Source organism: Nicotiana sylvestris, chromosome 8 (genome assembly GCF_000393655.2).
Source record: "Nicotiana sylvestris chromosome 8, ASM39365v2, whole genome shotgun sequence".
NCBI lineage: Eukaryota > Viridiplantae > Streptophyta > Magnoliopsida > Solanales > Solanaceae > Nicotiana > Nicotiana sylvestris.
In genome coordinates, this window is record NC_091064.1 from 187,857,978 (window position 1) to 187,864,513 (window position 6,536).

Sequence of the window (6,536 nt, forward strand, 5' to 3'; positions counted from 1 at the left end):
TTCTCTTAAAAATATTTTCCGAACTACGCCAGTTTGATTCTTACAGGGTGTGAGATACGTAGGCAACCCTCATCGGGTCCAACTTCCGTTTTGCAAAAATAGCCCAAAAGAACAATTAGGGTGATGCCATTCTTGTCAAAAATAGCTGAATGTCCCTAAAAGAGCACCGGAAGGCTGCTTTTGCAAGAATAATCACCTTTAATCACTTTTAAAGGTTTTGGCTGGTTAGCCTACACAACCTTAAAATTTTCGTTGTCAAAGTGCTAAGAGGCCGTATTGGCAAGGGCGGATATTTTGTGAAAATTTTGAAAAAGTGGTTATTTCTCTCGAGTCAAAATGAGTTATAGTTTTCTTTTAATTAAAATCACCTTAACAAATGTGCAGGATGAGCACAATTCAAAATGAACCTTTCTCAGTCCGTGAAGAGATCCCTTTGGAGCTACATATGTGGTGGCATGATTTGGGGGAAGATAGCAAAAAGGCTGTGACAAAAGCATTGGGTGGTCTTATCGGGCTCTTGAAGGTTAAGCCAAGAAAAGACGTGATTGAGGCCTTGATACCATTCTAGGACCCAACGCATAATGTATTTCACTTTGCTGATTTCGAGTTAACTCCTACACTGGAAGAGATAGCAGGCTATGCCGGTTTCGAAGGGAATCTTAGAAGTCAATATCCGGTGGCACCGAGAACAGTAACCCCTCATAAATATTTGGACTTGTTAAGCATCAGTTGTGACATCCGAGACTGAAATTTGGCCAAAGGATTCTGTACCTCTACTTTCTGTATCGACGTTACGGGAATCCCCGTGGCTTCGAAACGCCAGATACCGATCTTACTCACGCGGGAAACCAAGAAAGTGAGAAGCTCGGAGAGGATTAGCTTTCATAGCGACGTTCCTGGGTATTTTGGTTTGCCCTAGAAAAGACCGGAACATAGAGTTGGGACTTGTAGGGATAACCGACTTTATTATGAAAAAGGCAAATGGGACTATAGTTCCGTTGATCTTGGCGGAAATTTACCGAGCACTGACCCATTTTCGAGAAGGAGGGAAGTTCTTTGAAGGGTGCAATATGCTGTTACAACTATGGATGGAGGAACACCTTTGCCACCGTTCCGGATACTTGAATTGTGGTATGACTGGCCTTGAATACATCAAAAAACATGAAAATCAGGTAGAGGGCTATGAGTTCCCGGATGGTACAGAAGCATGGCATGCTCATTTGAGATCTCTGACTGCAAACAAGATCGAATGGTCGATCGGGTGGCTCTCGATCAGTGAAGTAATCTATATGTCGGCTGAGGCATGCTTTTTGCTGTTGATGGGTCTTCGGAGTACTCTGCCTTATGCTCCGCACAGAGTCCTACGTCAGTTAGGCCGATACCAGACTATCCCACACGATGAAGATTTAAGTCGGCAGGTCATTGAGTTAGAGCCAAAAGCTGCCTTCCCAGAAGAAAAAGTGCGTCGGATTTGGCATCAGTGCAGATTCTTAAGGCCTAATACTCAAGTATGAGATCTATCCAGAGGCGAGGTGGAGCCTAGTTATATTGCTTGGTATGGTAAAAGATCCTGAGTTCAACATGAGCCCAAAAGGCCCACAAAAAGACCCCATGTCCAACAATTCACCGACGGAGCACAAGTGCAATGGGACTAGTTGGCCAAAGAAAACGAGTACAGGGCTACCATAAGCAAATTGGAAAAATAAGTCAGCGACCTTCAGTTTGAAAATAGCTTGCAAACCGCGGCGGACGAAGGAGAAAAGAAAAAGCTAGCCATAGAAAATGAGGCCATTCGAGCCCAGATTCAGGAAATGAAAATAGCAGCAGAAAACCCAGCCCGAAGTGCCAAAGATGAGAAACTCATAACTAACTTGAGGCAGAAAGTGAGTGAATATAGTTTTGATTTGAACAAAGCAGAAAGTGAACTAGCCAAGGCTCGAAAACAGTTGGCTAAAAATGCAGATGAACGAGCATGCCTGGTTAGGCAGTTGAAAGAAAAGTACGACGATGAGGTCGCGGGATTAAAGAAAAAGGTCATCGCCATGGAAAACAAAAAGATCAAACAGGCGAAAGACTTCAAGGTTGAAAGAGAACATTGTTATACATCATTAGCACAATTAGAAATAGATTTGCAACAACTTCAGGAGTAGAATCATGTGGCCGAGCAAACTTTGGAAGCCAGGGCCCAGCAGATCGGGCGGTTGCTACAAGAAAAAGGTGTCATAAGAGAGATAATTAGAAACATCGCCGATTACATCATTATGAAGTGCCAAGTCTGTGAGGATATGACTTGCACTACCTTCTTCGTGGCAGTGATGACATTCGTTAAGGAGATAATGAGTGACTTGGACCAACTTCAAAGGGATCTTACATATAGGCCCGCGACGAGACCGAATGATGTCCTGCGGGCACCAGGAGTATTGATGTATTCATGATTTGAGTCTGTATTTCCTTTCTCGTTAGAGTCTGTCAGTTGTGTTGAGTCTGTATTTTCTTTCTGCTAGAGTCTGTCATTTGTTGTCGAGTCTGCATTTTCTTCTGTCGGAGTATGATAGTTTATTTTTGGAGTCTGTATTTCATCTTTTCATCAGCGTTTGTTAGTTTCTCTTGGAGTCTGTTAGTGTTGAGTCTTTGTAATCAAAGCGTTTGATTTTTATGAAATTGAAAATCCCAAAAATTGTTTTATTATTTACTTTCATACTTATCTCCTAGAACTACGCTCGGTCTGATTCATGCGGGGTCATGATACGTAGGCAATCTCCATAGGATTCCACCATAACCAAAAGAGAAGAAAAAAAGAAAGAAGAAGAAAAAAAAGAAAAAAACAAGAGAAAAAAAGAAGAAAAGAAGAGAGAGAAAATAACAGAAAGAAGCAATGGAAAAATAAGAGGGAAATGAGAGGATAAAAACAAAGAAAATCAAAGGCGAGAATGAAAAAGAGAATAAAGAGAAGGGAGTTGCAAACGGAAAAGCCAGGATCACGCAAGCAGCCTATCAAATGCATAATAGAAACGGTTAACTGCTTAGGTGCATTCATTCCCCAAAATGTGCGGTTACCAATATGTTAAAATCCTAATCGCTAACAAGGTTGTTGTTGATGTATTGAGTTCAAGTAGGTGGTTAGTTGATTGGCATTCTGGCAACTCACTCATACAATACCCGATCAAAAGACAAGCTGAACATGGACAACCAAGAATTGGAGGCAAGTATTGTCGACCCATCAAAAGAGGTGGAAGAATTGGATGTTAATGCGATGAAGGAAGAGATGTATAAGTTAAAGCAGCAAATGGCTGAAATGTACCAAGCTTAGGCAAAGGGTCATCCACCACCGGTTTATCCCGCCAACCCTTCTTATATCCCACCATTGGCTCAACCTCAGGAACCTCCCACTGTGAACTCATCTCCAGCCTTTCCCCTCTACCAACAATGTCACGGCACCACTTCCCATACATCACAAGCTCCTCCACCCAGACAAGTCCCGCACCCTCCCCCACCAATCACACCTATTTTTATGGCACCTCCACCTGCTATATTACACCGATCTTCCAGTGAACCTCGGTTCCAAACTCATGACAACCAGTATTATCTCCCTGAACCCACCTTCAAAGTTCCAGAACCATATTCTTACACCCATCATCTTGATCTCACGGCAGAAACCGAGAAGCCACCCAAGAATCCCGAACACGAGGAGATGATCAGAAAGGTCAAAAGCTTAGAACAATCGTTCAGAGATATGAGGGGGTTAGGAGGTCAAGTAAGTGTGGCCTACAAGGATTTATGTCTGTTCCCAGATGTTCAGTTACCCGCAGGGTTCAAAATGCCCAAGTTTGATCTGTACGATGGGCACAGTGACCCAATAGCACACTTAAGAGGATTCTATAGCAAGATGAGAGGAGCAGCCGGAAGAGATGAATTGCTGATGGCATATTTCAGCCAAAGTTTGAGTGGATCGGCATTAGAATGGTATACCAGACAAGATCACAGCAGGTGGTAGACATGGGACGATTTGGCCCAAGCCTTCGCCTGCCATTTTCAGTACATTCTTGAAATTATCCCAGATCGTTTGTCATTGACAAAAATTGAGAAGAAGCCCGGTGAGAGTTTCAGAGAATACGGGTTCCGTTGGAGAGAGCAAGCGGCGAGGCTTGACCCTCCAATGAAAGAAAGTGAGATGGTTGATTATTTTTTGCAGGCTTTGGAGCCCACTTATTTTGGTCACTTGGTGTCAGCAGTGGGCAAGTCCTTCAATGAGGTTGTAAAAATAAGAGGCATGGTTGAGGAAGGACTCAAGTCCAACAAAATCATGAGTTATTCATCAATCAAAGCGACCACCCAGGACATTCAAAACGGTACTGGGGGTGTACTCGGGAAGAAGAAAAAAGAGGATGTTGCTACAATTGAGTCGGGAGCTTGGGTTGGATCTAGGAACCTTCCACGTTACTACAACCCACCTCGACCCTATTACCAAACTTACCCCCACTCCATATAGCCCACCATAACACTACTACCCACCGCCAGATCCCCATCTTTCCGTCCATCACGCACAAACCTATACCCAACCTCCTGCTCACGCATAATGGCGTGCGCCAGCTCCACAAAATCCATACCCAACCCCACAAAATGCCCATACACCCCCAAGAGCCTATAGAAATCCCCCTGGAATAGGTTTTTGGCCAAATCAAGACTTTAAGAATGAGAGGTTACAGAAGCAGAAGACTTTCACTCCATTGGGGGAGTCATATACTACCCTATTCCACAGATTAAGACAGTTGGGTATGTTGAATCCGATCGAGGCTAAACTGCCAAATCCCCCTCTTAGAAATCTTGACCGCTCGATGAGTTGTAAGTATTGTTCAAGCGTCCCGAGTCATGATACAGAGAAATGCTAGAAATTGAAAACATCTATTCAAGAGCTCATTGGTACTAATCGGATTGAGGTCCAAGCCCCGGAGGCACCCAATATCAACCAGAACTCGTTGCCGACCCATCATGAGACAAATATGATTGAGATTGTACATAATGGAGGGGAGCCTAAGAAGCCTTCACAATCTGTCATGATGATTCGGGCTAGTAAAGCCAAGACGCTTGAAAAGTCAACAAGTAAGAAGTCTGTGATCAAGTTGAACGGGGTAAATAGTGAACCATCTACGGCAGTCAAGAAGGGGTCCTCAAGTGACATTGCAGGGAAACATGAAAGAGCGAAAGTGGTTGTGCCAGGAGTGCTGAACAAGCCTGTGGTAGTTGTGGAAGGTGCCCGCACAGAACCTGTCGTTATCAAACCGGCAGTTCAATTACCGATAGTCAACAGCAAGGCAGTTCCTTGGAATTATGAACGAGTGATAGTGACTTACAAGGGGAAAGAGGTTAAAGAAGAAGTATGTGAGACCCATGGTTTGACTCGATCGGGGAGATGCTTTGCCCCTGAAGAGTTGAGAAAAGCTAAGACCTCCAAAGATAACCCAGTGTTGGTGAAGAAAGGTGTGACTGAGGAAGAAGCAGAGGAGTTCTTGAGAAAGATGAAAGTGCAGGACTATTCCATTGTGGAGCAGTTAAGGAAGACACTGGCTCAGATCTCGCTATTGTCATTATTGATCCATTCAGACGAGCACTGTCGGGCTTTGATGAAGATCTTGAATAAAGCCCACGTTCCTGACAAAATCTCAGTAAACCACATGGAAAAGATAGCTAACAAGATATTTGAGGTAAACATAGTCACTTTTTATGATGATGAGTTGCTCATGGAGGGTATTGAGCACAATAGAGCCCTCTATCTGACGGTGAAATGTGAAGATTCCATGGTTACTCGGGTACTGGTTGACAATGGTTCCAGTGCAAATATTTGCCCTCTTTCCACTCTGAACAAGTGGAAGGTGGATGATGAAAGAATTCACAAGAACAGTATCTGCATTCGGGGATTCGACGGTGGAGGGAAAGATTCAGTCGGGCACATAGTGCTCGAGCTTACAATAGGGCCAGCTGAATATACTATGAAATTCCAGGTGCTCGACGTAGCTGTTTCTTACAATCTGTTGTTAGGTCGACCCTGAATTCATGCTGCCAAAGCGATCCAGTCCACTCTACATCAAATGGTTAAGTTTGAATGGGATAAACAGGAAATTGTTGTGCATGGCGAAGCTAACTTGTGTGTTCCCAGTGATGCCATTATTCCGTTAATAGAATTTGAAGACGACAAGGGGCCATGGGTTTATCAAGTTTTTGACACGGTATCGATAGAGAAAATTTCTGAAGGGAAGTGTGTGCCGACTCCAAGGGTAGCTGTTGCATCAGTCATGGTAGCCGTTGAAATGTTGAAGAATGGTTTTGTACTGGGCAAGGGCTTGGGTGCATCTCTGCAAGGTATCGTACAACCGGTTTCTCTTCCTAATGGATACATTTGGTCTGGTGTTCAAGCCCACATTCGCAGACATGAGAAGAGCCAGAAAAATAAAATAGATAGCATGGGCCCTTCCAAAGCCAGTCCCGCGTCTTTCCAGATCATTTGTCAGGCCTGGTACTAGAAAATGCCTAGTGACGAT